This window comes from Hyperoodon ampullatus (genome assembly GCF_949752795.1).
Source record: "Hyperoodon ampullatus genome assembly, chromosome: 18".
Lineage (NCBI taxonomy): Eukaryota > Metazoa > Chordata > Mammalia > Artiodactyla > Ziphiidae > Hyperoodon > Hyperoodon ampullatus.
In genome coordinates, this window is record NC_136931.1 from 26,989,171 (window position 1) to 26,996,257 (window position 7,087).

The following is a 7,087-nucleotide window of genomic DNA, read 5'->3' on the forward strand; positions in this document are numbered from 1 at the left end:
CTTGTGATGATCATTTTGCAATGTATACAAATATTGAATCATAAGGTTATACACCTAAAACTAATATGTCAATTATACCTCAACTTTTGAAAGTCAGTAAAATGCGACCATCACACTGAAGCCAAAACTATATTGCTTAAAGCCATAAAACTAAATCTAAATCAGATTATCAAAATATGCTGTTCAATGACAACTATTACTTAAGTGGGCTTCACAAAAGAATCCAAAAATATTTCCTATGGCCATTTCCACTTATATGTTACAAATGCTAAAATAACCTCCTGTCAACCTTTGTCTTTGTCAGGTGAACTCTTAGTTATACTTCAAGACCCAAATCAAAAAGTACTTATTTGGTAACATTTTTCTGAATGCTCCCAGGAAAGGTGAGTCAATCACTCCTATGTTCTTATGGTACTTTGTGCTTGCTTCTTAACCACATGGGTTCAAACTCAGCTTTTCCACTGATTTTGGGATAATGTTGGTCATAGTGCTTTCTACCTAAAAACAGAGAGGAAAATAGAATTTACCTTCCAGAGGTGTTATATGAAATAATCACTAATGAATGTTTGCTTGGGTCCCCAGAATATGAAAATATCAGCTACCAGTTATGGAGGGTTTACTCTGATTTCATTTATTACTTTCCTCCATTAAATTAGGAGCTCCTCAGGAATTCCCTGGCAGTACAGTGGTCAGAACTCCCCGCTTTCACTGCCGAGAGCCCCCTTTCGATCCCTGGTCAGGGAACTGAAATCCCACAAGCTGCGCGGTACAGCCAAAAATAAAATAAAATAAATTAGGAGTTCCTCTAGTAAAAGAGACTATCTTAACCACCTATGAATACCCACTCTCTAGCAAGTGGTTTGGCACAGAGAGGGAGCACTTTCCATAGTTGTTGAATGCATGAATGAGTGAGTGGGTATAAACAGGATATCTGATGATCAGCGTCCACTGCCACAGATAAATTACAGCCTGGTTCTTGGCAGATTCCAGTGATGAAGTGTTCAGGCTGGTTCACAGAGCCACAGGTTCAGCCCCAGCTTGGCGAGCCTGCTGAGTCGTTTCTGCACATTGACTGTATCTCAGACTGCTCTTCATCCTGATCACTGGCTTAATCACCTCTGCTGGCTTCTTTCCTGCTTCTTGGGGAGTGAAAAGTTTCTGCTGCTAAAAGAACGACTGCCTGTGATCCCATCCTTTCCATTTGGGCAGTCTCCTATTATTGTCGATGCTCCCCTTGCTCTAACAAGTGGCTCCTGCTTCATCACAAAGCATTCTGTGCTTACATCTCCCTTTATCCCTGTGTGGAGTGGAACAGAGCAGAGAGAGTTCCTCCCTGCCCACATTGTGCTGACACTGAAAGAGACACAATCATCAGGCAGGAAGGAAAGAGGGCTTTTGAATCAGAACAAATGCATCCCAGCTCAATTCTACGCTTCATTTAATTAGGAATCAATTGGCTCTGGCCACCACAACGGAGTTCCCCTTTTCATAAGAAACCAGAACTAACTAACTCTCCCTCTCCTCTCTCCCCCTTCATTTATATGAGAAGTGGAGAGAGATGGGGAAGAATTGAGTGGAGTTTGAAATTAAAAAATAGCATCCTGCAGAAGGAGAATCAGAGTGAGCAAAAATAAATATAAACAAAGCTGATATGATAAGGAAATTAATTCCAACCCCAAAAATGTATTGAGCACCTAATATGTGCTAGGAAGTGTGCTAAAATCTGGGAAGGCACCTTTGAAAAAAGACAGATTCCTGCATTCACGGATTGTGGGGAAATAACTTCATATGATGATTATTTGGAGTAACTGATGTTATTTAGCTTGGGAAGGGAAAGAATCAGAGGTGGCATAAGTCTTGTCTTAAAAATATATGATAGGATGTAGAATGGCTTCCTCCAAGCTCCTTCCAATTGTCTACAAAACTCTGCACTATCTAGCACCTGCTGGCCACCTGCAACATCACTGTAAATGTAAGTTTCATAGGGTGAAAGTTTCATAGGGTGGTACATGAAACCACCTAAAATCACAGCATTCCAGAGAAGTAATAATGATAAAGTACTTAAGTTCTTCTACCAGTCATCCTGTTCCTTCTCCTGCAAGCCAAAGATAAAACCATGTGCTTGTAGTTCCCAGCTATAAATAAATGCTAAAAACTCACCCCTACAAATTACCATGACCTTTATGGATAACATATAAGAATCCAGGAAAAGAAGAGTAGGATACACAACTTGATGGCATCAGAATTTGAAGTTGATAATCTTTCATACACCCTCAGCAAGTGTGACTTCGGTTGTCATATCAGGGCTTTGCAGCCACAAAGTGTCCTTGTCAAGATCTGCAACCTTTTACTTCATCCCTTTAAATTCATACATGCCATTTGTCACATCCAATGGCTCAGAAACCAATTCCAAGTTAGCACAGTCCATTACTTGGATGTTTGTAGATGGACTTTGTCTTCCTCCTTCTGAATTAACAAACCAATTTCAAAGGTTTTGCTTTGCTTGGGACCCAGATGGCTGTGAACATACATTTATTAGTCACCACTCTTAGAGTTGCAAATTATGGAAGAGTCAAGTCAAACTGGCTTAAGCAAAACAGGCAAATTACTAAATCATATAACTAAAACGGCTAGTAGTAGAGTTCATTTTAGAGATTTCTCTCTCTCTCTCTCTCTCCCTCCCCCGCTTCCCTTTCCTCTGGCCTCTCCCCTCCCCACTCTACCTCTATCTCTCTATCTCTCTTTCCTTTCCCCATGCCTTGGCTCTGCTTTCCTCTGTGTATGTTTCATGCTCAAACAGGATCTCTTTGTGTGGCCTCTGGCAGCTCTGGTCTTTCATCTTTGTAACTATAAGACCAGCAAAAAGAAGAACAATCTCCTCAGTAAACATCCAAATATCAGCTCTGACTGGATAGACTAGGGTATGTCTCCATCCCTGAAGAAAGCCCTGAGGCTCCAGGATGAAACATTGGTGGGGCTGGTTGCTCGCCCATCCCTGCAGCTGAGGCTGGGTCAGCTAATGGTCTGAGAGAGGAGAAGGTGTATTTCCCAAAGGAGTCTCCAGAAGCTGTTATTAGTACAGAACTAATGAATGCTGAGAAGGGAGAAAGAAAAAGGCAGAAATGTCCCCTTAGTTCCCACATTTGAACATCGAGCCCATAGCTTTCAATAGTTTCAGATGGAGCAAAAAACAAAAGCCTCTGAACCAAATTCTAGGTGTCTAAGGCTTGGCTTGTTTCCTTTTAGCTCATTGCCCTCTTATGTCTCCTGGAGGGAAGAACTGATAGAAAGTGAGGGTGAGAGAACAGATAATCAGGAGAAGGACGTTTGTTCTCAACTTTTTTTGAGAGCAATGAAGTCAGATGTTAATAGAGCCGAAGACTAACAGATCCAGATTATGTATTGACAGGAAGGTGAGGCTGTGCTACTGGGAGGCTCTCACTTTGTTTTCCTGTAGGACATCACACGGATGCCAAGATGGACTATTTGCACAAAAAACATACTATGTATCTGAGTCGTAAGTGCTATAAAAAAAGATTATAATTAGGATTTGAAGTTCAGATTCCAGCTTAACTTGGGATAGGAGAAAGAAACCATCACTCACCTATTTGAGCCTGAATTCTACCTCTTATAACCTCACCGATCAATTACAAAGGTCATGGGTGTGGAGAAATATTTTCACTATATTTTAATAGCAGGAAGAAAATGGGAATGCATTGTAGAGTGGATTTCTTTGGTTGTTCTGTTTACTCTGCTTTTTCTTTTCATTCACCCCTTCCCAATGCCCCCCCATCTCAGGGTCACTTCACTGCACACTGTTTCATCCATGGCTCTGTTATGTGCATCTTCATGAGGTACAGTTATGGAAACAGTAAGTTTTATCTTCCCACAGAACCAACTGGAGCTTCTAATAACAATAATATAAGTACTATTAACCTCATCATTATTATTAACACCAATGACCACAGAACAAAAACTTAGTATGACATAATAGCCATATTGATGAGCAATACAATGTGTCATGTTCTCTGTAAGCACTTTACCTATATTATCACAATTAAGTCTTGCAACAAAACTATGAGGTCAGCACTTTTTTTATCCCCACTTTTAAAATGAAGAAAACTGATACTCAAGAGACCAACGCTTCAACTAATAGACAAAGCTGGTGAGTGTCTTTCATTCATTTCTTCTGCCTGCCCTGCTCTCTCAAGCCTTTGCAACTGGATTGCTCTTGATTCCTAACACTGTCTCAGGAAAGAGCATATGTTTTCAGGGCACAATCTTCACAACCATAAGTGATGACCTATTCCTTCCTGGCTAACTTCGACTCTTGCTCTTAGAACAAAAGGCACCACCTCAGAGCTGACTCCCAGACATCACCACTTTCAATGCCTGCCCCCCCACCCTTTGTACTGCATGATTGTATGGTCATTGATTACCAGCACTGTCCTTCTAGACTTAGAGTTCTGTTTGGTTTTTACCCAGAGCTGTGTCCTTAGTTTTTAGCTCAGTTTTAGTTGTCTATAATATATAGCTAAATAGATGTGTGACTGTAATCACTACCCAGGCGGGTAACAGGCAGTTTGGGACCAGTGGACTCTAAGCATTTTCTCAGGACTTCCTCCATCCCCCAATGCCATTTTCTTTTTTTCTTTTTCTTTTTTTTTTTTTTGGCAGTACGTGAGCCTCTCACTATTGTGGCCTCTCCCATTGCGGAGCACAGGCTCCAGACGCACAGGCTCAGTGGCCATGGCTCACGGGCCCAGACGCTCTGCAGCATGTGGAATCTTCCCAGACCAGGGCACGAACCCATGTCCCCTGCATTGGCAGGCGGACTCTCAACCACTGAGCCACCAGGGAAGCCCCCCAATGCCATTTTCTAATGCCTCCTTTTGCTAAACCTCATCTCCCTGATTTGAAAACTATGACTCTATCCCAGATGTTATTTACTTAACTACCCTTAGGAGTAAGGAAAATAACAGAAGTTTTAAAAGTCGACCAATTACAGCAAATAGGGATATGTGAAGACTCCAATAAATAGTAGCCATGCATATCCTATCTAATAAGGACAGTTGTTGCCCTAAGGATTGAGAGCCCAAGAGTCACTAGAAGTTTCAAATATTCAGAAATACTGATTTTTAGTTTTATATGTAAAAATCTCTCACTGTTTTAATATCATGTGTAAGGTATATGGCCTTTCACAAGTTATCTAACCTCTCCGTGCCTCAGTTTCCTCATCTGTGAAGTAAGGACAATATTGGAATCTAACTAATAGGGTTGCTATAAAAAGTAAATTACATGGTATTTCTGAACAGCTTAGAGTAGTTCTTGGCACATAGTAAATGTTCACATATATAAATATATATATGAATATGTGATTATATATAATGTTCAATTTCATGTTGAATATATAATTGAATATTGAATATAATACTAAATATTAAATACGTAATTGAATGACAACAATAATATATTTTTAAAGAAAAACACTGAAAGCCAAGCAAAACACACCTACAGGGCACTTGTGGCCTACAGGTTATCAGATTGGGAGCCTGCTTATACTATCACTGAAAACCTCATTTTGGACCGCCTCTGGATATGGCATACCTCCTGACTCTTTTATCCTACATAGTTTGAAAAATAGCCCTTTCTCTGCCCACACAGTCCCTAATTTTCTAAAATCAGCCCACCCCTGAGTCCCAAGACTACCCAAGAAGGGACAAGTTTTTAATATCTGCCTCTCCCCACCACAGGCCCCCATGGAAGTGTGGTTGAAAAACCTCCCCCTAAAAGCAAGCCCTTTAGGAAGCTCCTGCTTCCTAGGCCTCAGAGGGGTCTCTATCAGCTGCAGCCCACTTTTCAATCAATCTTATCTGTAATGTTTGCAGATTGCACCGGCCACCCCCTACCCCCACAAGCCAGCTGTGTTATCAGCAATCAGCAGCATGGGGAGGACAGAGCAGAGGCACAGCAGAGAACAAGGCTAAAAATAACCATTTTCAGATTAAAATCCTGAATTGCAGAGGGAAGGGGGGAGGAGAAGCAAGAGACGGTAGGACAGGTTTTATTTATTTACACCAATGAATCAAAGATAAAAGGAGGAAAAAGGCATTTCGAAGGAGTTGGGAGTATGGCAGAATTGTTTTCATCTCCAGTAATGTTGTCAAAACATGAATGATGATGCAAAGTAAATGCCTGTCAGACAAACCCAAAGGAAGCTTATTTACACGTTTAGGATGAGCAGGGTTGTAAATGATGGTTTAATTGGGAAAATCTGCCTAGTCATTTGAACAAGCAGACCTAAAAACAGACATAACATAGTGCTGGGAGGAAAATACATTTAAGGAAATTTCTTTTCCATTGCTTTACTCTAATACATTTCCCCCATTCCTCTGCCTCTCTCTATTCCATTTTCATTTCCATTAGAAAAAACATTTCTCAGCATTTCCCAGGCTGCCCTTAACCTTTCTGACTCACTCACCTGGGGCCTGTGGGAGGCAAAGCATTCTCTCAATGACTGGAGACAGCTCTGGGCAGTACCCAACACACGTACGCTGACTTCTGGAGCTGGGATGGTGGCTTCCTAAAAACAAACAGCGCAAGGGCTAATGGATTAGGGAAGGTGTGTAGAATGTTCAACTTGATGTCCAGCAAATAAAGGCATTCAATAAATATGTTTCCTTACCTGCCACTCAGTAGGGAACGGGCATTTATTGACTGGGAAGAACTACACCAATACAGTAACAATGATTATTTCTAGATGGGAGGTTATGGTTGATGCAGTTTCCTTCTTCTTTATATTTTTTATTTAGGTTTTTTTTTAATTTTCTGAAATGAGAAATAAAATGATTTTTAAATCCAAAATTCTGGAGGCCATTATATTAAATGTGTCATTCTAGTCTTATACCCACCTATTCCCATCCCATGATCTGATCTTCTAGTAAAATTAATTCATTAATAAGCTTTAAAGCTAAGGTTTTAGTTCTTTTTTATGGTTTTTTCAAAATGTGCCAGAAATTGGCGTTTTGCCAATTTTTTAGGAGGAGAGGTTGGCACAAATACCAACCTTAAACTGAATATCACTTGA